The sequence below is a fragment of the Aquarana catesbeiana genome, linkage group LG09 (genome assembly GCF_042186555.1).
Source record: "Aquarana catesbeiana isolate 2022-GZ linkage group LG09, ASM4218655v1, whole genome shotgun sequence".
NCBI classification, from domain to species: Eukaryota; Metazoa; Chordata; class Amphibia; order Anura; family Ranidae; genus Aquarana; species Aquarana catesbeiana.
Genome location: NC_133332.1, coordinates 78,016,779 through 78,044,140, shown reverse-complemented (window position 1 = coordinate 78,044,140; position 27,362 = coordinate 78,016,779).

The following is a 27,362-nucleotide window of genomic DNA, read 5'->3' as shown; positions in this document are numbered from 1 at the left end:
TTCAATGTGAAATACATCACGTTGCATGGACTTTATTATTAGTATTATTTTCACTTTTATTTTATTTTCTTGTTGGTAATACACTAGTATTTAATATTGTGGACACTTAGCATATTTAGTGATGTGAAGTTCATTGTTATGAGCTATTTGATAGATTGGGTGTCACAGGATTGATGTGAACATAGCGCCACAATTTTTTCATTTAAAATACCTTTTTCAAACTATGTTTTATGTTTTTGGATTTTTTTTCTTTTTTTCTCTTTTTTATTTCTGGAACAACACAGGTGAGTGTCAAACCTCAAATACAAGTTATTGCAGATTCTACAAAACGCAGAAACCAGACAGAGCCAAGATATAGAGGAAACGATACACGTCCAGATGTGGATTCAAAACCACAGTGAGTAAACATAACACACAACTGGCACTGCCTTTCTCACAACAGGCACAAGAGGGAGCGCTAGCCCTATATATGTTAATACAAAGATTAAACCTACCACTAGGGGTGAGCTTCGAGTTCGAGTCAAACTCATGTTCACCTCGAACATCGGCTGTTCGCCAGTTCGTTGAACAGCAAACAATTTGGGGTGTTCACAGCAAATTCGAAAGCCGTGGAACACCCTTTAAAAGTCTATGGGAGAAATCAAAAGTGCTAATTTTAAAGGCTTATATGCATGGTATTGTCATAAAAAGTGTTTGGGGACCTGGGTCCTGCCCCAGGGGACATGTATCAATGCAAAAAGAAGTTTTAAAAACAGCCGTTTTTTCAGGAGCAGTGATTTTAATAATGCTTAAAGTGAAACAATAATAACAATAAATAATATAAGTGTAATATTCCTATAAATTTCGTACCTGGGGGGTGTCTATAGTATGCCTGTAAAGGGACCCATGTTTACCGTGTTTAGAACAGTCTGACAACAAAATGACATTTCAAAGGAAAAAAAGTAATTTAAAAATACTCGCGGCTATAATGAATTGTCGGTCCGACAATACACATAAAAGTTCATTGATAAAAACGGCATGGGATTTCCCCACAGGGGAACCCGAACCAAAATTTAAAAAAAAAAATGGCGCGGGGTCCCCCTAAATTCAATACCAGGCCCTTCAGGTCTGGTATGGATAGTAAGGGGAATCCCGTGCCAAAATTTTAAAAAAATGGCGTGGGGGTCCCCCTCAAAATCCATACCAGACCCTTCAGGTCTGGTATGGATTTTAAGGGGAACCCCACGCCAAAATTTTTTTTAAAAATGGCGAAGGGTCCCCCCAAAAATCCATACCAGACCCTTATCTGAGCACATAACCTGGCAGGCTGCAGGAAAAGAGGGGGGACGAGAGAGCGCCCCCCTCCTGAACTGTACCAGGCCACATGCCCTCAACATTGGGAGGGTGCTTTGAGGTAGCCCCCCAAAGTCCCTTGTCCCCATGTTGATGGTTAGAAGGGCCTCATCCCCACAACCCTTGGCCGGTGGTTGTGGGGGTCTGCGGGCGGGGGGCTTATCGGAATGTGGAAGCCCCCTTTAACAAGGGGACCCCCAGATCCTGGCCCCCCGTGTGAATTGGTAATGGGGTACAAATGTACCCCTACCATTTTACAAAAAAGTGGCAAAAAGGTTCAAAAACACAAGAGACGGTTTTTGACAAGTCCTTTATTAATTTCTTCTTCTTTCGGCTTCTTCTTCCATCTTTTTTCTTCTGGTGTTCTTTCGGTGTTCTTCTTCTTCCTCCATCTTCCTCTTCTCCATCTTCTTCTTCTCCATCTTCTTCTTCTCCATCTTCTTCTTTCTTCGTCCACTCTTCTTGTCCCGCATCTTCCTCCAGGCTTCTTCTCCACTCCGTCCGCACCATCTGCCTCAGTGGGAGTCTTCAGCAATGTGACGCTTCACTTCTTCTGACACTTCTTATATAATGGAGGGCGGGGCCACCCGGTGACCCCGACCCCTTAACGCACGGGGAATTCACGGGACTTCCCTGAGGCTTTCCCTGTGTTGTCAGAGGGGGCAGGGTCATGTAACTGGGTGACCCCGCCCCCTTTGACAACACGGGGTGAGCCTCAGGGAAGTCCCTTAAATTCCCTGTGCGTCAGAGGAGGACCGGGTCACTGGGTGGCCCCGCCCTCCATTATATAAGAAGTGTCAGAAGAAGCGTCACACGGCTGAAGACTCCCACTAAGGCGGATTGTGCGGACGGAGCGGAGAAGAAGACTGGAGGAAGATGCGGGAAGAGAATAGTGAACGAAGAAGAAGAAGATGGAGAAGAAGAAGAAGAAGAGGTGTTGAGGGAGGAGCCAGATGTGGGCGGCTGGCTGGACGCAATGCTAAGCCCGGGAAGCCTTAGGACCCCCTCCCTGAGATGCCGGCTCGTGCCTAGGTAGAGCCGCTGCGTCCCGCTCTCCTCTCGTTTTCCTACCCGCCCCCCCGTCGAGGCTGTCCCACTGCTGTTCCCTCGGCCACCAGTTCACATCTTCACCGCTCCACCGTCTTTCCGCCCCTTCTCTTCCCCCTTCGTGAGAGCCGTTGCCGTTGAGACGCCGCGCGGCACACTGGAGAGACTGGAGCGGCTACATTAGGAGTAAACGACCATCCTCTGGCCACTTGCTTAGCCCTGCCCTCCCTGCCGTGTATGGATGAGCTGCAGGCAATAATTATCTAAGATCGGGCGCTCAGGAAAAAGGAATGAGGAAAAGCTAAAAGGCAAGCGGAGAGAGCCTGGTAACTATACTGAAGGAAGGGGTAAGTGTATGATACCTGGTCAGAGGAAAACTGGTGAAAGAGGAGGAAAGAAACCAGCATAATGGATGGACGACAGATGAAGACTGGCAAGTAGCCTAAGTTCATAATTACTTCTGTTTAGTTTCTCTCTCTCATACCTTAGATTTGTCACTTGTTTAAAGGGGATGGTGAACCCACAGAGGCAGGTTAATTTTAAACAAGAGTTTTCTAGGAACAGCTGCCACATGCACCTGGGACTCACAGCTCTTGCAGTGTTATTGTGATTAGCTGCCTTTTCCTCTTTTGGGCAAAAACCCATAGGAGACACAACAAGCTCTATGTAGCGATTTTATGGATAGAAATGTAACTGAAAAACAGATGGGGGAGGCTGGCTAGCAAATGTAATATTCAGGAATTTCAAATATTTACTATTTTGGATGTCAGCTGCTTGTATTAGACTCTTTGCCTTGAGTAAAAGGGCGGCTTTTGAAATGCAAGCTATCTAAAGTAAAAAAGCCGATTGTAGCACACATCAAGGGATATCCGGGATTTTTGTGCAGCCCCTGCCCAGAAAAGCTACTGCCATCTCAGAAGTTCAAGTAAACCCCCCAGCTACAGGCAAGAAGTTCAAGTTTTTTTCAGTAACACAGTGGTACCCTTGCCAAACACTTATTTCAACCAAGTAGGTTGCTTTTGTTACACTTACATCTACATCTATATCTAACTGCCTCACACAGCAAAAACAATCATAGCCAGCGGAGGAAAGGCGATCAGTGCTGGACTTACCACAAGGGGGTACTATCAAGGGGTTGTGAACGGCCATAGCTGAAGCTATGCCTATGGCTCACCTTCAGCTCACCGGCAGCCCCTGCCCAGAAAAGTTACTGCCACCTCAAAAGTTCAAGTTTTTCCAGTAACACAGTGGTTGCTCTTGCCAAACACTTATTACAACCAAGTAGGCTATTTTTGCTACATTTACTTTGATATCTATATCTAACTGCCTTACACAGCAAAATCAATCACAGCCAGAGGAGGAACGTCGATCAGAGCTGGCCTCACTACAAGGGGGTACTATTAAGGGGTTGTAAATGAAGCTATTCCTATGGCTCACTTTCAACAGTATTAAAAGCGAGAAAAAGGTCAGTGGACCAGGGCACCGATAACTGTAGGATTGAAGGATTGATATACTAAAGAGGCGGCACCCGCTAAGGAACGACGGGCTACATTAAATAGCATGGTCCCACGTTGTGTGATACAGAAAGGCAGGCAGGTGAAAACACCAGGCATAAAAAATTATTCACCAGGGAGCCGAAAGCCTTAGGCATATGTGTATTCAATTAATGAATGGACGGGAGTCATTCATCAAACAATAGCAGAAGGACTAAGTAAACAAACCACTGAGCTTCTATTGTGTCAGTGGCAGTCAGAACTGATTTTCACTGACTAGTCCGACACAGGACCCCCGTCCATAAGGGACCTAGAATTTGGACCTTCTAATCCTGTCAAAAACAGGGTCCCCTTGGAAACCCTCTGGAGATCTTCCATAAGCTCCATAAGCCCTTCCCGGTAGACTTTTTAAGTCTATTTCAGACGAGGCAAACTCAGAAGGTGCTTCCTTGGGTCCAAGAGTGGGGACTTGGAAAATAGGAGGAGAGGGAAGGGAAGGGAAGAGTAGGTGGAGCAAGCGCCCGTATCAAGTGTAGTAACTAGGAAGAAATGAAAGGTAAATCTACAAAGGGGGCGACTGCTAACCCTGCCAACCCACCCAGAACAAGTGCAAGCCCGGGAACCATCAGAAAGTACATGGTACATGATACTGGCAAAGATAGCCCAGGTAAACAAAAATAGACTAAAAGCAAAACCCCTGAGTGTACCCCAAGGATAGGGACAAGACGACGGATAGTCGAGGCCGATATCCACATAGGAAGTAGTGAAGCAGTAGAAGACACAACAATGGAACCCCAACAAAAAAAACTACTTCCTACTAAAAGTGAAATGGCAGAAATGTTTGCGAAGCTGGAAGTAACCATAAAGGGGGAAATAGGCTCTCTCCGTGAAGATATGAATCACATCTTGCAAAAGAGTGGAAGAGGTAGAAACAAAGATGGACAAGCAAGAAGAAGAGATAAAAGATCTCAAATCTCAGATGGAAGAGCTACAGAGGGAGCAGAGAAATTTACGATATAGACTGGAAGATCAAGAAAATCGGAACAGAAGGAAAAATTTACGGATTAGGGGTCTACCAGAGCCACAGGGGGGAACAGAAGATCTACAGGGAATAATGGAGGAAATTTTTGGAGGTATGGTAAACCCCCCAGAAACAAGTAAGAAGATAAAGTTTGAGAGAATACATAGGATCAGAAAACCAGCAGAAATCAGAGGGGAGGTCCCAAGAGATGTCATCGCAAGATTTCACAATTACAATGACAAAGAGAAAATTAAGGCTAATTTGAAAAAGAACTACCCAGTGAAGTCTGGAGAGACAAACCTGCAGATCTTTCCGGATCTGGCAGCTGAGACGTTGGCCAGGAGAAGAATACTGAAACCACTTCTAGAACAGTTAAAAACATACGATGTTCAATATTCTTGGGGCTTCCCAGCCTGCCTAACAGGACGCAAAGATGGCCGATCGGCCACCCTAAGATTCCCTGAAGAAACAGCAACATTTTGCAATCGTTTAGAGGTGCCTCTGGTGGAAATCCCGGGTTGGTGGGTAAAGACTGGGGACACAGAAACCTCTGGGGAGCAGCAGGCTTGGAGGCCAGTATTTAAAATGAAAAAATCATAAGTGGAGAAGTTATATGAGCTAATGAAATAGAAATTAAGTAGGATTCTCTGAGCCATAAGGGGGTGGGTCTGGTGGGTGGGAACAGATAGGCACAGGTACCCCACTGTTTTAGGGGGAGTATTGGGTCCAGGGCTTCCCAGTCCGATCTCAACCTCAGAAGGACAACCGAAGGGCCGGGAGGAGTTGGAGGGGCCACGGTTTCTCAGGTCATGGGATGGCCTAGTACCCTCACGGGGGATAGGGAGGGATGGGGGAGAAGGGGGGAGGACGGAGGGGAGGGTGGGTAGGGGAGGTGGGATTGGGCAGAGGTTGAAGTCCGGTAAGAATTTCCAACGAATAAATTTGTGTTATAGGTCTCTTGGACACCACTCTGTTGCAGGGCTTAGGAAAAGTATCCTGAAGTATAGATGAGTAATATAAAAATAATATCATACAATGTACGTGGTTTGAACTTCCACATAAAGTGTGCCAACATCCTGCAGGAACTAAAATTTCTGTTGTGGTATTTCTTCAGGAAATGCATCTTCTCCTGGAGAGAAACCAAAAAATCTTCTCCAGGGAGTTTCCAGTTTGGTTGTACGGTGATTCACCTACATTACGCGCAAAAGGAGTAGCCATAGGGTTTGCCAGTGGAGTAAGGTTCGACTTACATCAGAGAAGGATGGACCCGGAGGGACGGTTCATGTTTCTGAAAGGGAAACTAAACGGTATCGAATGTTCACTGGCAAACATATATGGCCCAAATAAAAACCCAAATAGATTTATGATCGCGAGGCTAGCCGAATTTATGGAATTCAAGGAAGGTTTAGCTATAATGGCTGGCGATTTCAATCCATGCCTGGAGCCAGGAAAGGATAAATTGTCCCATGCACGGGGGACGAGCATGGCCTGGAATAATAGAGTGAGACAGAAGCTGCACCAGTCTCAATTTGTGGATGTATGGAGGGCGCAGCATGCTAATAGTAGGGACTACACGTTCTACTCCCTCGTGCATGGGACTTATTCTAGACTGGATTTTTTCCTGATTGAACATCGCTGGCTGGAGGCGGTTGTTAGTTCGAACATTGGGGTAATGACCTTTTCTGATCACGCGCCTATAAGCTTAACAGTAAATACAGGACAGATTCATAATAAGAGCCCTAGCTGGAAGCTAAACGAAGAACTACTAAACAATAAAGAGATAGGTGATCTGATATCAAAGGAATTAGAGTTCTACTTTAAAATTAATGAAACAGCAGAGGTCTCGGAGTCCATAGTATGGGAGGCCCACAAAGCCTATATTAGGGGGATTTTGATTAAGGCAGGCGCGGAAAAGAAGAGAAAGAGAAGGAAAGAAAAACTTGAAATAATGAACGAGATATCAGAACTCGAGCAATTGCATAAATTAGATGGGGGAAGGAGGTGCTCTTAAGACACCACAGTAAAAGAGAGGCCATGAGAACCTTAATTGAACAAGAAACACGTGTAACGTACAACCTACTAAAGAAAGAGAGATATGGGGGGGAAACAAGTAGGGAAAGTATTTAGCAAAGACCCTAAAAACAAACAAGACCAATAATTACATTGAGAAAATTAAGACCTCAGACGGGGAGGTGAAATATAGAACTAGTGAAATCGCCAAAACCTTTCAAAACTATTATGAGGGACTATATTCCATCAATAACAAGATCTCAAAGAGCGAGGCAGACAAAAAAAGGGAGAGAACCAAAGCTTTTTTTCAGGAGCTAGGACTAAAAAAAATAGAGGAAGATAAATATAATCTCCTAGAGGCCCCTATTACAGAGGATGAAATAAAAAAAACACTGAGGGAGACGTCAGTGGGGAAAAGCCCTGGGCCGGATGGTTTCTCCGTACTGTATTATAAAAAATTCCAAGACTTCTTAATCCCTAAATTATGTCCGTACATGAATGGGATAGGTGTAAAGTGGGAGATGGGGAAAGAAGCTATTATCACCATTATATTGAAGGAGGGCAAGGACGGTACACTCTGTTCTAGCTATAGACCAAAAGCGCTTCTTAATGCGGACACGAAATTGTTTGCTAAAATTCTGGCCGGGAGAGTGAAGAACATACTGAACAACATGGTCCACCCAGATCAGGTGGGATTCACCCCTGGTAGGGAGGGACGGGAAAACGGGATAAGAACCCTCATGGTAACCCAAAGAATGAGGGACAGTGGAGCCCCAGGTCTACTCCTGTCAATCGACACTGAGAAAGCTTTTGACAGGGTAGACTGGGGCTTTATGTTCTGTATCTTGAAGGAGATAGGAATTGGGCCAAACATGATCAGATGGATAAAGGCGCTGTATGCCAGTCCTTCAGCAAGGGTCAAAGTAAACGGAACACTATCCGAGCCGTTTGTAATGACTAACGGAAGGAGACAGGGGTGCCTACTGTCCCCCCTTCTGTTCGTGCTAGCGCTTGAGCCCCTGTTAATAAGGATAAGGCAGAACCCGGATATTACGGGAGTACTTGACGGAGACGAAGACCACAAATTGGCTGCCTTTGCAGACGACATCCTTTTTTACATCACCAGACCTAGGATAACTCTCCCTAACCTGCTTAAAACTCTGAAAGAATACGGGAAAATATCAAATTTCAAGATACTAGATACAAATTTGAAATACTAGAAATTAATAAGATGGATAAAAAAGATCGTATGGTCCATAAGGAGTTCCCATTTGCGTGGGGAAAAAAGGAGATAAATTACCTTGGGATAAAGATAACCGGGACTAGAGAGTCGCTATTTCAGGTTAATTTTGTTCCTCTCCTTAATGAGGTCAAGGGGGAGTTGAACAAGATTACAAGAGGACAGCTGTCATGGGGGGGAAGAATTAACATCATTAAGATGGCAATACTGCCAAAGATTTTATATAAAATGCAAATGCTCCCTATTCCATTACCACAAGCATATCTCAAAAAACTGCACTCACTTTTTTCAAAATTTATTTGGAGGGGGAAAAAAACGCGTATAAGTTATGCAACACTGGTTAGGGACAAAGAGAAGGGGGGTTGGGGTGCACCAGACATAAGAGGTTATCACGAGGCAATCATTTTATCAAGAATTATAGATTGGGCAAAAGGAAATAAGGAAAAGCGTTGGGTGAAAATGGACAACACGTTTAGTAAAGTAGGCATGAGTAAACTAATTTGGATTCCTCCACTTTTTAGGAAACTTAGTTCTGAGGCACATATTATCACTAGATACACTTTAAAAGTATGGGACAAATTGCATAAAAGGGAGAAATGGGAGTATAACTCCCCTTTGATCCCTCTGAAGGACACAGAATTTTTTGCACCAGGTATGGAGATTTTGAGTGGGAAATGGATCTTGCAAGAAGGAGCACAGCTTAAGGATGTTATGGAGAAGGGCAAACTTTGTTCCTTTCAGGAATTAAAAAATAAAAGCGAACTTATGACCCTCGATAGATGGCGATATCTTCAACTAAAACACTTCATTGAAACACTCCCCCAACCTATCAGAACGATGGATAACCTACAGCCGTTAGAGAAACTTTGTGTCGGTAAGGTAGGGAAGAAGGGGATTTCTAAGATCTACAGGGTATTGATGGATCTGAAGGGTACAGACATTCCAGTATTTATCAAAAAATGGGAGACAGAATTAAATTCAAAACTCAAAAACGAGGAGGCTACAATTTTATTAAAGCGAGTCCATAATACTTCAGTAAACTATAAGGTGTCTGAGTTAAATTATAAATGTTTGTCAAGATGGTACATTACCCCAGACAGAGCATCTAGGTATCAGAGCGAAACCTCACAATACTGCTGGAGGGGAAGCAAAGAGATGGGTACAATGGCACACATCTGGTGGCAATGCACAGAAATAAGGGAATACTGGGACGAGATAAGGAAAATTATTAGTGAGATAACCCAAATAGTAGTCCCGGACGATCCATGGGCATGCCTATTTCATGGTTTCAGAATGCCAACCGAGTCATATCTGGGAACACTTATACCACAACTGTTGAATGCAGCAAAAAGCCTTATAGTAAGACACTGGCAGGAAAAAAGTGGCCCAACATTACAAGAATGGTACGACAAAACAAATGAAACCCAGAACTTAGAATATCTGAGATACAGTGAGGAAGTGAAAATGGAGGAGTATGAGGAAAAATGGAAGGGCTGGCAAAAATTTAAAAGCTCAATAAGAGCAGTAGAGGTATTGGGAAGTTAATAGGTCTAGCTAAAATAGTCCCCGTGTAGTTAGTCAGAGATTGGTAAGATGCAGCAGGAGTGGTGTCCACTGGTGGTGTTGACCTAGCTAGCTAGAAGGCCCACGGATGAAAGAAATAAAGGACTTCGAGGAGGTGGGGGGGTTTGGGGGGCGGTGGGGAGGGGAAGGGAAGGGGGCTTAAGTTAAGGGAGGCTTTAGATATGATCTATTTGGCATTGTTGATGAGGGATGCTACTGTGTTGCAAGTAATGGAGATTAAATCTAAACGATATCTGTAAAAATAGGGAAAAAAAAAAAAAAGAAATGCCATTATGATGTGAGTAACGAGTCGGGAAAGTATTGAACGGTAAAGTTGAAACTTATCCCCCCGAAAATGGACACTGATGTGGCAAAAAAAAAAAAAAAAAAAAAGAAGAAGAAGAATATGGAGGAAGAAGAAGAACACCGAAAGAACACCAGAAGAAAGAAGATGGAAGAAGCCTAAAGAAGAAGAAATTAATAAAGGACTTGTCAAAAACCGTCTCTTGTGTTTAACCTTTTTGACACTTTTTGTGAAATGGTAGGGTACATTTGTACCCCATTATCAATTCACACGGGGTGGGCTGGGATCTGGGGGTCCCCTTGTTAAAGGGGGCTTCCAGATTCCGATAAGCCCCCCGCCCACAGACCCCCACAACCACCGGCCAAGGGTTGTGGGGATGAGGCCCTTCTCCCCATCAACATGGGAACAAGGTGCTTTGTGGGGCTACCTCAAAGCACCCTCCCAATGTTGAGGGCATGTGGCCTGGTACAGTTCAGGAGGGGGGGTGCTCTCATCCCCCCACTTTTCCGGCAGCCTTCCAGGTTGCGGGCTCGGATAAGGGTCTGGTAGGACCTCACGCCATTTTTTTTATTTTGGCACGGGGTTCCCCTTAAAATCCATACTAGACCCTCGGGTTTGGTATGGAATTTAGGGGGACCCCCACGCCATTTAAAAAAAATAAATACATTTTGGCACAGGGTTTCCCTTAATATCCATACCAGACCTGAAGGGCCTGGTATGGAATTTAGGGGGACCCCCAAGCATTTTTTTTATTTTGGTTCGGGGTTCTCCTGTGGGGAAATCCCATGCAGTTTTTATCAATGAACATTTATATGTATTGTCAGACCGACAATTCATTAATAGCCGCGAGTAGTTTTAAATTACTTTTTTTCCTTTAAAATGTCACTTTGCTGTCAGACTGTTCTAAGCATGGGAAACATGTGCCCCTTTACAAACATACTATACACACCCCCCGGGTACGAAATTTAAAGGAATATTACACTTTTATTGTTTCACTTTAAGCATTATTAAAATCACTGCTCCCGAAAAAACGGCCATTTTTAAAAACTCTTTTTGCATTGATCCATGTCCCCTGGAGCAGGACCCGGGTCCCCAAACCCTTTTTATGACAATAACTTGCATATAAGCCTTTAAAATGAGCACTTTTGATTATTCATGTTCGTGTCCCATAGACTTTAACGGTGTTCACGTGTTCGAACAAATTTTTTGCCTGTTTGCAAGTTCTGCTGCGAACCGAACCGAGGGGGGTGTTCGGCTCATCCCTACCTACCACATCTACAACTTCTATCACCATGTCTATAAATTTCTTATCTGTAAATGCCAAGGGTCTTAATCACCCTGTAAAAAGGAAATCCTTGTGGAAAGAGGCCCTGTCAAATAGAAGTGATATTCTGTGTGCTCAGGAAACCCACTTTTGGTGTCCCCTCCGTCATGTAAACACAGGAGCTTCCCATACCCTTTACTGCCAATGCAGATTCTAAAACTAGAGGAGTGCTAACTGCAATACGTGACACTGTAGCGTTTGTTTTGCATACAGAATACAAAGATCCTCACGGCCACTAACTGATCCTAGTATGCGACATTAACATGGTAACGTACACCATTGTGAATATGTACGCTCCAAATACGCACCAGATTTGCTTCTTTCACAAACTGATGAAAAAAATAAATACTCACAGAAAAGGCCTTTTGGTGCTCTGCGGAGACTTTAATATAGTGCCAAACCCTACCATAGATATTACGACAAAAAACGAAACGTCCAACTGCATCCCTTCAGGAAACCCTCTGTAAAGAAGATCTATATGATGTGTGGCGGTGCTTACACTCTGGAGAAAAAAGACTTTATGTTCTTCTCTGCCCCACATCGTATATACACAAGAATTGACTTATTCCTAGTGGACCAACAAACTTTGACTAGAACTGTTTCTTCATCGGTAAATAACATCACGTGGTCTGATCATGCCTCCCTAACACTTTCTCTATCCGATGCCTCTACAGTCAATTCAGTCACATTGTGGAGAGCTAACTCATTTCTCATGCAACAACCAGAAACCAAACAAATTGAGGACCACTTAAAAGAATTCTTTTCTATAAATGACTCCTCTGTGCAAAACCAATTTACTTTGTGGAATGCCCATAAGGCATATATGAGAGGGATCTTCATAAAACTGGGGGCCAGGGCAAAGAGGCAGTGGCAAAAAAGATTAATGCCGCATACACACGACTGGTTTTGCCGTCGGAATAAACTCCGAAGGTTTCCCCAATGGAACTCTGACGGAATTCTATTCAAGCGGTCTTGCCTACACACGGTCAAACCAAAGTCCGACCAAAGTCTGACCGTCCAGAACGAGGTGACGTACAGCACGTACAATGGGACTAGAAAAAGGAAGCTCAATAGCCAATAGCCAATAGCTACCGTCTTGTACTTGCTTCACAGCATGCGTCGTTTTTGGTCCGTCGGAACAGCATATAGACGAGCGGTTTTCCCGATAGGAATTGGTTCCGTCGGAAATATTTAGAACATGTTCCATTTCTAGGTCCGTCAGAATTTTCGAAAAAGAAAGTCCGATGAGGCATACACATGATCGGAATAGACGATGAAAAGCTTCCATTGGACTTTTTCTGCCGGACATTCTGCTCGTGTGTACGCGGCTTTAGAGATATTCCAGACAAAATTTTTAAACTAGAATCCAAAAACGAAAAACAGTCATCCTCCTCAATATCCACTAGACTTGCTCAATTGAGATATGACCTCAGACTCCCTTTATTAGAGACGTTTTAAAAAAAAAACATCAAAAGACTAATGCCCTGTACACACGATCGGACATTCCGACAACAAAATCCATCAGATTTTTTCCGATGGATTTTGGGCCAAACTTGTCTTGCATACAGGGGCGTAACTACCACCATAGCGACCCATGCGGGCGCTATGGGGCCCCCAGCCGAGTGGGGCCCAGTGAGGATAAGAGCACCGCCGGCACAGTCTCCCAGCCAGGGGAAGAGAGAGGAAAGGAAGAGGCGAGCTGTCCGTATCAGCAGAGAGCTGAATTGCCCGATGTAAGAGCTTTCATTAGAACTTCCAGTGTTCCCGGGGCTCACGTCACATAGCCCGGTGCCTTTGAATGACAGAACGCCGATCCAATGCGGGACATGTGATGTCATCGGGCCAAGAGGTGGGGCTATGTGACAATGAGCCCCAGGAAGACAGGAAATTCAAATGAAAGCTATTACAGCGGGCAATCCCGCTCTCTGCTGATCCGGGTGGCTTGCCTCTTCCTCTGCATAAGTGGGGCTGTATGGGGCACAGGCAGACCAGGCTGTATTGGGCACAGGTCACGCTGTATGGGGCACAGGTCACGCTGCATTGGGCACAGGTCACGCTGCATTGGGCACAGGTCACGCTGTATGTGGCACAGGTCATGCTGCATTGACACTAGGGCAGCTGTGGGGGGGGCTGTTTGCAGGGGGGCCCCATACAACATTTTGCTATGGGGCCCTGCTATTTTTGTTACGCCCCTGCTTGCATACACACGGTATCACAAAGTTGTCGGAAAATCCGATCGTTCTGAACGCAGTGACGTAAAACACGTATGTCGGGACTATAAACGGGGCAGTAGCCAATAGCTTTTGTGTCTTAATTTATTCTGAGCATGCATGGCACTTTGTGCGTCGGATTTGTGTACACACAATCGGAATTTAAACGATCGGATTTTGTTGTCGGAAAATTTTATTTCTTTATCGTACATCACGGGACACAGAGCACCATAATAATGACTATGTGGTTATACGCTTACCTTTAGGTGATTGGACACTGGCAACCAATAGTTAGACGGTTCCTCCCATATAACCCCTCCTATACCAGAAGTACCTCATTTTTTCCGCCAGTGTCTTGAAGGTGATGGTCATGGCTGTTGAAGCTCTTCAAATTTCTTCAAAAATGTCCCACTGAGGATGTTATAATCGGATCCATTCGGATGGCTTAACAAAGCTAAAATGGATGGTACCCGAACCTCGGTTCAAAAATGAGGTATTGCTTGTAATGTGTCCTATATAGGCGCTGGACCCTTGTTAAGTTGGTATTCCTGGTCAATCTTGCCCAAGGTTAAACCAGAAAGGGTGCTTTACAGGTCCAGGGGTGTGGACCCCAATATATGGGGGACCCGGTCCCTGAAGGTCCTTAGAGGCGCTACCCGCCGTGATGGGGGAAGATTGGGCCTGGTAAGACAGGCCCTGCTGCTTGGGATGGTGAGTACTCCCTTTGGGATTTTTAAATATATATATATATATATATATATATATATATATATATATATATATATATATATATATATATATATATGTATTTCCCTTTGAAACTGCTGGTAACCTTGAGCCTGTGTCTGGGATTACAGATGGCCGGTTTGGCACGCATTTTTTGAATACTGAAGTGCGCAAGTGTGCGCATGCACGTGCGCGCTGCTGGCTCGCCGTGTGCGCGCCCCCAGCGTGTGTGTGCACCCCTGGTGTGCACCGTTGGTGTGCGCATGCGCCGCTGCTGTGCTCATCGCAGATGCGCCGCGTGCGTCAGGACTGCGCATGCGCCATGTGGTGGGCGTGCCGCCGGTCGCTGATGCGCGCGCTCACTCTCAAGCTAATGCTTATAGGCATGGAGCTCCTGGCGTGTGTGTGGAGCAACACAGAGCGATAGTTGGGCACGTGAGTCTGGTGGTCTTGGACACAGTGGTGACAGGTTAAAGGCTGGTTATAGTTTGTGGGGAGTACTCCTTTTCTTCCTGGTGTGTAAGCAATGTCTTCCAGAAAACGAGGTATAGGGAAAAAGGCGAGCACAGGGGTAAGAGTACCTCCTTTAAAAACAGGAGACCAACCCCATGCTGATGCAACCTCAGTTTCTTCTGAAAGACCTGCGGCATCTGGCCTGGCTTAGCCATTGCATTTGTCAGGCATAGTGGCCACTACCAATATACCTGCCTCGGCTTATGTTACAAAGGAGGATTTGGCATTTGCCTTAGCGGGCCTTGAGGGCAAAATAGCTGGCATGATTGCCTCTGTAACACAGGGGGGAGGAAGCGTAATAGATCTCCCTCCCCTGAGCCTGGGCCAAGTGGAGAGTCACTAGAGCACCAGGGCTCTTATAGCCACATGGATCCAGGTGATCTGGAACCAGAATGGGCAGAGGACTTGGAAGAGGTTGTTATAAGAGACCAGGAGGAAGGAGAGGCTGAAGAATCCTCGGCTGAGGACTCTGGCTCTGAAGAGCCAATTTCAGCCTCCCATTCCCAAAAATTGTTTATCCAATCTCTAATTGAGATGGTACGAATTGGGTTTAAGCTACCCCCAGTTCAGGAGTCTGCACTCTCCTGTTCTACTTTGGGATCTTTGCGACCTCAGCAAATTTCCCATGCATTTCCTTTGCATCCGTTACTGGAGCAGGTGGTTTACGTGGACTGGGAACACCCTGACAGGATATACTTACCTCCAAAAAGGTTTTCTATCCTATATCCTATGGAGGAGAAGTTCAGGAAGAAATGGAGCACACCGTTGGTGGACGCTGCCATATCTTCTGTAAACAAAAGTTTAACCTGTCCAGTGGATAATGCCCAGGTATTCAAGGATCCGGCTGATAAAAAGCTAGAATCCTTATTAAAGGCCTCCTTTTCGGTGGCTGGTGCAGCAGTTCAGCCAGCAGTTGCGGTTATTGGGATTTGCAAATCCCTAAAGGATCGCTTTAAAAGGTTGGTAAGGAACATACCTTGAGAAAAATATTGACTCGCGCATCTAAACAAAATACAATATATGTGACTAAAAATATTTTTAACACAAGTGCAGAAAAACCATATGTGCATACAATAAACTCAAAGTAGGTACGAGGTTTAAAATGATCCAACCTCCCCTTAAGCAAGTATGATAGACCATATGAATATGGAACATTAGTGCAGAAAATAAACGTGAAAAAAACTGCAATATATTTTAAATAGGAGGTGTAATGAAAAGTCCACACACATGAACACCAAAGGGTGATGTTGCAATCCAAAATGTATCCAGTTGTTGTGAAATCCTAGGTATATGGGTCCACCACCATGAAAAAAGAGCCTGGCCACTTACCAGAAGCCCATGACCCCCCGTTACAGAGGATCTAAATGGGCTTTGAAATCCTGCTGTTCCAAACCGTCAGGGAGTCAGGTGGGAGCTGTGCTAGGACATCAAGAACTATAATGCGGTGGGCTGAGCGGTGTCATCGCGTCACCTCCCTCTGTCGTTGCAACTCCAGCTGGACGGGCCGTCTGCGAACATCCGGCCGGTGCTGCAGACTGTCTTTCTTCAGATTTCTTCAGAGGTTTTTTCTTAACTACATGTGAGTTTTTACTATATTTTAATAAATATCATTTGGTTTTACACCATTGGAGCCCTTTGTTTTTCCCTCTATGATGATAACACTTCGCTGAGGGATGAGCCTCCTTTCCTTGTGGATCCATCTATCGGCATTATAGTTCTTGATGTCCTAGCACAGCTCCCACCTGACTCCCTGACGGTTTGGAACAGCAGGATTTCAAAGCCCATTTAGACCCTCTGTAACAGGGGGGGACATGGGGTTCTGGTAAGCGGCCAAGCTCTTTATTCATGGTGGTGGACCCATATACCTAGGATTTCACAACAACTGGATACATTTTGGATTGCAACATCACCCTTTGGTGTTCATGTGTGTGGACTTTTCATTACACCTCCTATTTAATATATATTGCAGTTTTTTTCACGTTTATTTTCTGCACTAATGTTCCATATTCATATGGTCTATCATACTTGCTTAAGGGGAGGTTGGATCATTTTAAACCTCTTACCTACTTTGAGTTTATTGTATGCACATATGGTTTTTCTGCACTTGTGTTAAAAATATTTTTAGTCACTGTCACGGAACGTCCCACACTCCGCTTGAGTGCTTCCGTCAGTATACCGCTTCCTAAGTTCTGGAACACGAGTCCAATGGATCTGGCTATAGGAACCCCCAAGAACTAGACAACACCAGTCTTGGAGTACATCAGAACTACCTTTATTTTGAGATCTCACAGACCTTTATACAGCAGGGATGACTCAAAGCTAACCTAATTAACATGACCTAATTTACTACAAAATGTACCCAGACCAGATGACAGTCTTGTGGGCACCGAGCTTCACACATTAATACAATTAACAATACAAACAACAATCTCCCCCCTCCTCAGCCTAGACCATTCGTCTATTAGCCAGTGCTGGTGGCTAATGTGATCAGCTCTCTCAATTAACATAAACCCAGCATCTCCTCACAGGATGTGTCCCAACAGAATGAATCAGTCTTATCAGCAGGGGGCTGCTGGAGGAATCCCCCCTCCCTCTTCAGGGACACAAATCTACAGTAAGGAGTCCCCATACAATATATACATGACTGAGTCCGATTAATACAGTTCAGACTGGATTTCTCATTCACCTCAAATGCTAGGGCCCATAATCGGTGGGCAACAGGCTTGCATACAGTCCTCTCCAACAGCCTCTGCTCCGGCCAGGTCCGTGACAGTCACATATATTGTATTTTGTTTAGATGCGCGAGTCAATATTTTTCTCATTTACGTTTGTGTGTTTGTGTCACATATAGGACTCTGCAGCACATATTATTGTCATTCTTTTTGATGCGCAGTTTTTTTCCTAATTTTTCATTTAAAAGGAACATACCTTGCCAAGAGGAATCTGCCGAGGAGTTATCGGAGATTCCTCATGCCTTATGTTTTGCAGTAGACGCATTGAAAGACTCAATCCAACAGATGTCTCGTTTTGCATTACTGTCGATTCATATGCGCAGAGTCTTATCTTCAGCGCAGTGCCATATGCACAGTTCCACTCCAGAGTGTTCCAGAACAGTATTCTAAAGGCCTGGGACAAGTCAGCTCGAACCCTGGATCAGCCTATGGTTCTATCTCCACAGGTTCTATGGAACCTCTCTTGGTGGTTAAGAACCAGCAACTTGAAAAGAGGGAAATCTTTCCCACCAGTAGCCTGGAAGGTCGTAACCATGGACTCCAGTCTTCTCGGTTGGGGAGCAGTCCTAGAGGAAGCGTCTGTTCAGGGAATATGGTCACAGACATAAAGGACCCTGCCCATCAATTTATTGGAGATTCGGGCAGCTCGACTGGCTCTGCGATTCTGGACATCCAGATTGAGGGGTCTTCCTGTCAGAGTCAAGTCCAACAACTCCACGGCGGTGGCATATATCAACCACGAAGGAGGTACCAGGAGTCGGGCAGCCCAAAGAGAAGTAGATCATATATTGACTTGGGCAGAAAAACATGTGCCGTTTCTGTCGGCAGTGTTTATTCCGGGGGTGGACAATTGGCAAGCGGATTTCCTAAGTCGCCAGAAATTGTTACCAGGGGAATGGTCCCTGCATCCCGCGGTTTTTCTACAGATCTGCCAATACTGGGGGACCCCAGATGTGGATCTGCTGGCATCCAGATTCAATGCCAAGCTGGACAGGTTTGTATCCAGGACCAAGTATCCACTGGCTGTCGGGATAGACGCATTAGTAGTTCCTTGGGATCAGTATTCTCTGATATATGCCTTCCCTCCGATCCAAATTCTGCCGCACTTACTACGCAGAATACAGCAGGAACGTAAACCGGTGATCTTAGTGGCTCCAGCGTGGCCCCGGAGGTCCTGGTACTCGGAGATTGTGAAGTTGGCGGTAGGGGACCCATTGGTCCTTCCTTGCCGTCCAGATCTGTTGTCTCAAGGGCCCATATTCCATCCTTCTTTACGGTTGCTGAATTTGATGGCCTGGCTATTGAGACCAGACTATTGAAAGACCGTGGTATTATGGGTTCAGTCTTGTCTACTTTGATAAACGCTAGAAAGTCAGTTTCTAGAGCTATCTATTATAGAGTCTGGAAGTCATACATTTCTTGGTGTGAGGAAAGAAAATGGAACCCTCGTAGGTATACGATTGGAAGAGTTCTCGCCTTTCTTCAAGCAGGAGTAGACTTACAGCTTGCTCTAGGGACAATTAAAGGACAGATTTCGGCCTTATCGTTTTTTTTCCAAAGACCAATTGCATCCCATTCTTTGGTGTGAACCTTTGTCAAGGGAATAACACACGTGAGGCCACTGCTTAAACCACCTTTATGTCCCTGGGACCTAAATTTGGTACTGTCAGCCTTACAGAGTCAACCGTTTGAACCTATTAGGCATATTCCTTTTGTCCTATTGACCAGAAAATTAGTTTTTTTGGTGGCTATAACATCGGCTAGAAGGGTGTTAGAATTGGCTGCCCTTTCTTGCAAAGAACCTTTTATGATTCTTCTTCAGGACAGAGTGGTCATGAGCCCTCGTCCGGATTTTCTACCGAAGGTGGTTTCCAAATTTCATTTGAATCAGGATATCATTTTACCTTCCTTTTTTCCAAACTCTAGGATTAGGGAGGAAAGGTCGCTTCACTCACTGGATGTGGTGAGGGCAATAAAGGTTTACTTGAAGATGTCAGCTTCCTTTGGAAGACTGACTGTTTTTTTGTCTTGCCTGAGGGTCCTAAAAAAGGACAGCCGGCAACAAGTTCAACTACCAGTATATCCAGGTGCATTCGTCAGACTATTATCCAGGCGTATGGATTAAAGCGCAGGGTTCCACCCCGGGATTTAAAAGAACACTCCACTAGAGGGATTAGTGCATCATGGGCAGTACGTCAACAGGTGTCTATGGCTCAGGTTTGCAAAGCGGCCGCTGGGTCTTCAGTTCATACATTCACCAGGTTTTACCAGGTGGATGTGAGATCTCAAAAAGAGGCTGTTTTTGGCCACAGCGTGTTGCAGGCAGCTTTATAGTCTCAGGCCCGTTGGGCTTAGGGATAATGTGTTCCCCCCTCAGGTGCATTGCTTTAGGACATCCCACATAGTCATTATTATGGTGCTCTGTGTCCAGTGATGTACGATAAAGAGAAACAGATTTTTAAAACAGCTTACCTGTAAAATCCTTTTCTTGGAGTACATCATGGGACACAGAGGTCCCTCCCCTCTTTCTGGGATCGTCATTGCTTGCTACAAAACTGAGGTACTTCCAGTATAGGAGGGGTTATATGGGAGGAACAGTCTAACTATTGGTTGCCAGTGTCAAATCACCTAAAGGTAAGCGTATAACCACAGTCATTATTATGGTGCTCTGTGTCCTGTGATGTACTCCAAGAAAAGGATTTTACAGGTAAGCGGTTTTAAAAATCCATTTATCCTGCTCTCAAACTTTGTGTGTCGGAAATTCTGACGGAAAAAGTCCTATGGAGCCCACACACGATCAGAATTTCCGACAACACAATCCAATTGTACTTTTTCCATCGGAAAATCCGACCGTGTGTACAGGGCATTAGAATGACTCACTATCAGGCCCGGACTGGGACAAAAAATAGGCCTGGGCATTTTAGACTGAGCAGCCAACTTTTCCAGAGGGACTGGGGGGGGCGTCGGTAGACATTCACAGGGGTGGCTGGTGTCGGTCCTCCACCTGTAATGTGCAGAGACAATGTGATATAAAGGGGACTGCACTGTAAAGGGGCACTGCAATGATTACAGTGCAGTCCCCTTCATATTACGTTGTCCCAATCCTATTGCGGCCATACAATGCTAGTACTGTCTGTCTCTTATTGTGCCCACTCTGGCCAGTGACACTGACCTGCTCTCTCTCCGGTGGTGCTGGACAGCATGGCGCTCTCTCTCTGGTGGTGCTGGACAGCGTGGTTCTCTTTCTGGTGGTGCGGGTACAGCGTGGCTCTCTTTGTGGTGGTGCGGGTACAGCGTGGCTCTCTCTGGTGGTGTGGGTAAAGCATGGCTCTCTCTCTGGTGGTGTGGGTACAGCATGGCTCTCTCTTTGTTGGTGTGGGTACAGCGTGGCTCTCTCTGTGGTGGTGCGGGTACAGCGTGGCTCTCTCTTTGGTGGTGCGGGTACAGCGTGGCTCTCTCTGGTGGTGCGGGTACAGCGTGGCTCTCTGGTGGGGTGGGTACAGCGTGGCTCTCTGGTGGTGCAGGTACAGCGTGGCTCTCTCTGGTGGTGCCAGTACAGCGTGGCTCTCTCTCTCTGGTGGTGTGGGTACAGCATGGCTCTCTCTTTGGTGGTGTGGGTACAGCGTGGCTCTCTTTGGATGGTGCAGGTACAGAGTGGCTCTCTCTGGTGGTGCGGGTACAGCGTGGCTCTCTCTGGTGGTGCGTGTACAGCGTGGCTCTCTCTCTGGTGGTGCAGGTACGGCGTGGCTCTCTCTCTGGTGGTGCAGGTACGGCGTGGCTCTCTCTCTGGTGGTGCAGGTACAGCGTGGCTCTCTCTCTGGTGGTGTGGGTACAGAGTGGTGGTGGCACTCTCTCTCTGATGGTGTGGGTACAGCATGTCTCTCTCTCTTTGGCTTCCCCCAGCACAGTCCTCTCTTTTTCCTTTAGTAGTCATTCAGCTTCTTCCTGGGTTCCAGGCTCTTACTCTTTCCCCCAGCAGAGTGCATGCTGGGGGCTGAAGTTTGCTGCCTGTGGACAACAATGGGGCTTACAAGCCTCCAGTACTACATGTCCCATGATGCACTGCTAGCCTCTTCTGATTAGCCCTCCACTGTGGCCAATGGGGACAGAAGCAAATCGGCAACAAGCTGAGCAGCCAAGATGAGAGTCGCGCTCTGCTGACAGGAGAAGGGGGGCAAAGGGGGAGATACGCTGACATCCCACAGCTCGCCTCCCCCTTGTCACAGCGTGGCTGCCTGTGTTCACTGGCAGATGGCACCACCTCCCCAAAGTGACCTCTTCCTCGGCTTCTCCGTCCCTCCTCCTCTCCTGGTGTCCTGGTTAGGGATAAGCTTCGAGTTCGAGTCGAACTCACGTTCGACTCAAACATCGGCTGTTCGCCAGTTCGGCGAACAGCGAACAATTTGGGGTGTTCGCGGCAAATTCGAAAGCTGCGGAACACCCTTTAAAAGTCTACGGGAGAAATCAAAAGTGCTAATTTTAAAGGCTTATATGCACGGTATTGTCATAAAAAGTGTTTGGGGACCTGGGTCCTGCCCCAGGGGACAAGGATCAATGCAAAAAAAAAGTTTTAAAAACAGCCGTTTTTTCAGGAGCAGTGATTTTAATAATGCTTAAAGTGAAACAATAAAAGTGTAATATTCCTTTAAATTTCCTACCTGGGGGGTGTCTATAGTATGCCTGTAAAGGGGTGCATGTTTCCCGTGTTTAGAACAGTCTGACAGCAAAATGACATTTCAAAGGAAAATAAGTCATTTAAAACTACTTGCGGCTATTAATGAATTGCCGGTCCGACAATACACATAAAAGTTCATTGATAAAAACGGCATGGGAATTCCCCACAGGGGAACCCTGAACCAAAAATAAAAAAAAAAATCACGTGGGGGTCCCCCTAAATTCCATACCAGGCCCTTCAGGTCTGGTATGGATATTAAGGGGAACCCCGGCCAAAATTAAAAAAAATGGTGTGGGGTCCCCCCCAAAATCCATACCAGACCCTTATCCAAGTGCGCAACCTGGCAGGCCGCAGGAAAAGAGGGGGGATGAGAGAGTGCCCCCCCTCCTGAACCATACCAGGCCACATGCCCTCAACATTGGGAGGGTGCTTTGGGGTAGCCCCCAAAACACCTTCTCCCCATGTTGATGGGGACAAGGGCCTCATCCCCACAACCCTTGCTCAGGGTTTGTGGGGGTCTGCGGGTGGGGGGCTTATCGGAATCTGGAAGCCCCCTTTAACAAAGGGGACCCCCAGATCCCGGCCCTCCCCCCCTGTGTGAAATGGTAAGGGGGTAAGTACCCCTACCATTTCACAAAAAACTGTCAAATATGTTAAAACAGTTTTTGACAATTCCTTTATTTAAAGGCTTCTTCTTTCTTCTATCTTCTCTCTTCCTTCGGTTTCTTCCTCCATCTTCTTCTTCTTGTTCTTCTGGTTCTTCTGGTTCTTCCTCCGGTGTTCTCGTCCAGCATCTTCCTCTGCGGCGTCGGCGTCTTCTTCCCTTCTCTTTGGGCCGCTCTGCATCCATGATGGCATGGAGGGAGGCTCCCGCTGTGTGACGCTTCTCCTCTTCTGACGGTTCTAAAATAACAGGGGGGCGGGGTCACCCAGTGACCCTGCCCCCCTCTGACGCACGGGGACTTGATGGGGACTTCCTTGTGGCATTCCCCCGTCAGAAGGGGGCGGGGTTAAGTAACGGGTGACCCCGCCCCCTCTGACGTCACGTGGAATGCTGCAGGGAAGTCCCCGTCAAGTCCCCATGCGTCAGAGGGGACTCCCCGTTATTTAAGAACCGTCAGAAGAGGAGAAGCAGCGGGAGCCTCCCTCCATGCCATCATGGATGTGGAGCGGCCCGAGGAGAAGAAGGGAAGAAGACGCCGCGCAGGAAGAGAACACCGGAGGAAGAACCAGAAGAAGAAGAAGATGGAGGAAGAAACCAAAGAAAGATAGAAGATAGAAGATAGAAGAAAGAAGAAAGAAGAAGCATTTAAATAAAGGAATTGTCAAAAACTGTCTCTTGTCATTTTTAACATTTTTGACAGTTTTTTAGTGAAATGGTAGGGGTACTTTTGTACCCCCTTACCATTTCACACAGGGGGGAGGGCCGGGATCTGGGGGTCCCCTTGTTAAAGGGGGGTTCCAGATTCCGATAAGTCCCCCGCCCGCAGACCCCCACAACCACCGGGCAAGGGTTGTGGGGATGAGGCCCTTGTCCCCATCAACATGGGGACAAGGTGTTTTTTTTTAAATTTTGGCTCGGGGTTCCCCTTAAAATCCACCTGAAGGGTCTGGTATAGATTTTGAGGGGGACCCCACACCATTTTTTTTTTAATTTTGGCCAGAGTTCCCCTTAATATCCATACTAGACCTGAAGGGCCTGGTATGGAATTTAGGGGGACCCCCCACGTCATTTTTTTTTTAAATTTTGGTTCGGGGTTCCCCTGTGGGGAATTCCCATGCCGTTTTTATCAATGAACTTTTATGTGTATTGTTGGACCGGCAATTCATTAATAGCCGCGAGTAGTTTTAAATTACTTTTTTTCCTTTGAAACTTCATTTTGCTGTCAGACTGTTCTAAACATGGGAAACATGCGCCCCTTTACAGGCATACTATAGACACCCCCCGGTATGAAATTTAAAGGGATATTACACTTTTATTGTTTCACTTTAAGCATTATTAAAATCACTGCTCCCGAAAAAAATCGGATGTTTTTAAAACTTTTTTTGCATTGATCCATGTCCCCTGGGGCAGGACCCGGGTCCCCAAACACTTTTTATGACAAAAACTTGCATATTCTACTCCTTTTGATACATTCGGACCAGACTGGGTTTACCAGGGGACGTCAGACTTCCGACGCTACTAGGAGGTTGACAAATATTATTTACTAAGCCAAGGTCCAGCGTAGGCCTTCTCTGCTACTAGCTTTGGATGCGGAGAAGGCCTTTGATAGGGTCCACTGGGGATACCTAGCTCTGGTCATAAAGAAATTTGGGTTCTCTGGAACCAACCTTACAGCAATAATGTAAAGGAAAAAGGGGGTAATATGCCTATTTTATAGGCCCCCCTTTCCTCATGGGATCTGAGGCAGAGACATGTTATTTAAATAGTTTTGAAATTAAGACAATTTTATAGGATAGCATGAATTATCCAATAATATCTTATACAATTTCAAATTTAACTAAAGATAGGTCAGTTTAACCCACCAATGAATGTTTAAATACAGCAAAGGTCCTCCTATAAATAGGGGCCATTATTTATGATAGTTGGCAGTTGCCAGAAGAAACTGAAGAGGACAGCTCTATACTCCTTTCGACTCTGCTACCGTTTCCATGGCTTCTGAGGGCTCGTCTGGCACTATATGGTCTCTGCTATCTCAACTTCTTGAAAAGGCAGATTCTGGCAATGTACATTGGTTGAGAAACTGTCTTTCTCTACCTTCTACTTCGATGGCTAATGAGGTTGTCGGCTCTGGTAACAGCGTCCCCTCCATTTCTGTTCCTGCGCAGTGTCATCATGATGGCGTTCTAATTCCGGAGATTGCCGAAAACATACCAGCTGACCCAGCGTATGCCAATTCAGTTCCGTCAGTCTCCATCTGCGAAACTGACAACGGAAGTCTGAGTAAGAGGAGTCATTTCCAGAAATGGAGCTACAGTCCATCCCCGAACAGATCTACGTCACACCAATCAGCTGGGCTGGCCTCCTTGAAAGGTAAGAGAGTGCCTGCCAACTCAGCTGCCGTGTCAAAGAAATCAACATTGCGGGATCGTCTAAGGCTCTGTTTCCACTACTGCGACTTATTTTGCGACTTGACACATGTCAAGTTGCATGACAAGTCAAAACCCATGTATTTTAATGGTCCCCGTTCTAATTGGTGCGACTCAAGTCGCAGCGACTCCAAAAAAGGTTCTTGCACTACTTTGTTCCGTCTTTGGTGCGACTTGTTCTCCATAGAAAGGTATCAAGTCACAATGCAGTCGTATGTACATGTCTGACACCGCGACTTTGTTGCAACTTCCACGGAAGTCTACGGAAGCACATGATCTCTGCTCCTCCCAAATACATCACTTCCTATATTGATGTATGTGAGTGTGGAAGACAGTAGGAAGCATGCCTAGGGCTAGAAAAAACAAGCGACAAGTGCATGACAATGAGGAAATTATTAGGCTTGCCAGACAACGTCCGGCAATATATGACCTCAGAGATCCAGGTTACAAAGATCATGCAAAGAAGGAGAGAGCATGGTTGGAAGTGGCTTGCATATATTATGAGACCTGGGACTCTTTATCAGCCACAGAACGTTCTTCAAAAAGTAAGTGGTTGATATATGCTGCTTAGCACTTTGCGCCTTGCACCTATTTAAATATTCTGCAACCAATGGGTGTGTGTTAACAATGTGCACTGTGTTTTCTTGGTGGGGACCGCTTCTCCTGCCAGGAGATCACAATGGTTTGGCAGGAGGGAATCCCTTGTCAACACTATTTGTGTTGATGGTGGAATTTATATAGTTACTTTCCTGTAACCTGTGGCTGCAGGAAAGTAAATCTGTGTGTGTGTGTGGGCCAGCAAATAATATTTGACTACGGTCCTAATAATATTAAATAGTATTAAAGATGGCCCTGTCAACATCCTCCAGCACATGTCAAATTATGTAGGTGTCATGGTTAATATATTTAGCGGTTGTTTTAACACCATCCATATCAATTATGCAGCCTAGCAAATGAATGACCTATAGGCAGTTAATAAAGTTTTTTGTTTTAATTTCTTATTTGCTTTATATTTTGTAGTGCACTCGTTACAAACTCGATGGAGAAGTCTCAAAGACTGCTACAACCTGTACTTACGAAAATGAAAAGAAGGAAGCAGTGGTTCCGGCTCAAAAAGATTAGCCCCATATGCCCATGCCAGGGATCTTGATTTTTTAAAACCAGTGTTAGAAATGCGAGAGTAAGTTATCAGCAGGCATATGTTACGAATTGTACATATCAAATTGTAATGCTTACTTTAAAAATATGTGATTTGTATTTCAGAACCCAAGCAAGCTGGGAAGACAGCACACAGGGTTTGGCAGCAGAGGATGAGTCAGAGGAAGCTGCGGAGGAGGAGGAGCAAGAACAATTCCAAGACAATGTTGACAAGGAACTGTTCGTAGATGAATCAAGGTCAACATCAAACTCAATGAATGAGGAGGATGCAGAACCAGGGCCTAGCAATGTCTCTAGGCCTTTGCGAAGATCTTCAAGGGGAAGTGCCCGACCTGTGAAACCCATGGATAAAATTTTAGATGTTAGTCAGATGTCCACGAAAATGGCTGAAAACCAGTGTGAAGACACAGCATTTCTCACTGTAATTTTAGGCATATGTAAACAGGTACCCCCTGAGAAAAAATATGCACTCAGGATGGCTTTGATGTCAACTGCTCAATCATTTGTGGGTGAGGGGCCAACAACATCCTCAGCATATATGCAACCCCCCCTTCCCCAATATCCCCCTTATCAACAATACACTCACTTTCCAAGTACACAGTATGCTCCACCAATAAACCGCCCATACTGTGACCAGTATGGTAATATGCTGAATCCCCCAAGGCCACGCATGTTGCATCCAATTCCTGCTCCCACTACCTCTACCCTTGGCCCCCCAACCACTCACCAACTTAGGCAGCCTACACCCAGTCAGGTTCCGCCTTTTCTGGAAAGGAAATATTACCCAGGTCCATCAGTGGATTTCCCTGGACCAACCAATAGTTCAGTTTCCGGGACCACTGAAAACAAAACATACGAGCAATTGTAATTTTCTATTATTTTTGCTGTGGGTTTAAGACTTGTTCTATATTTTTTGGTTGGTTG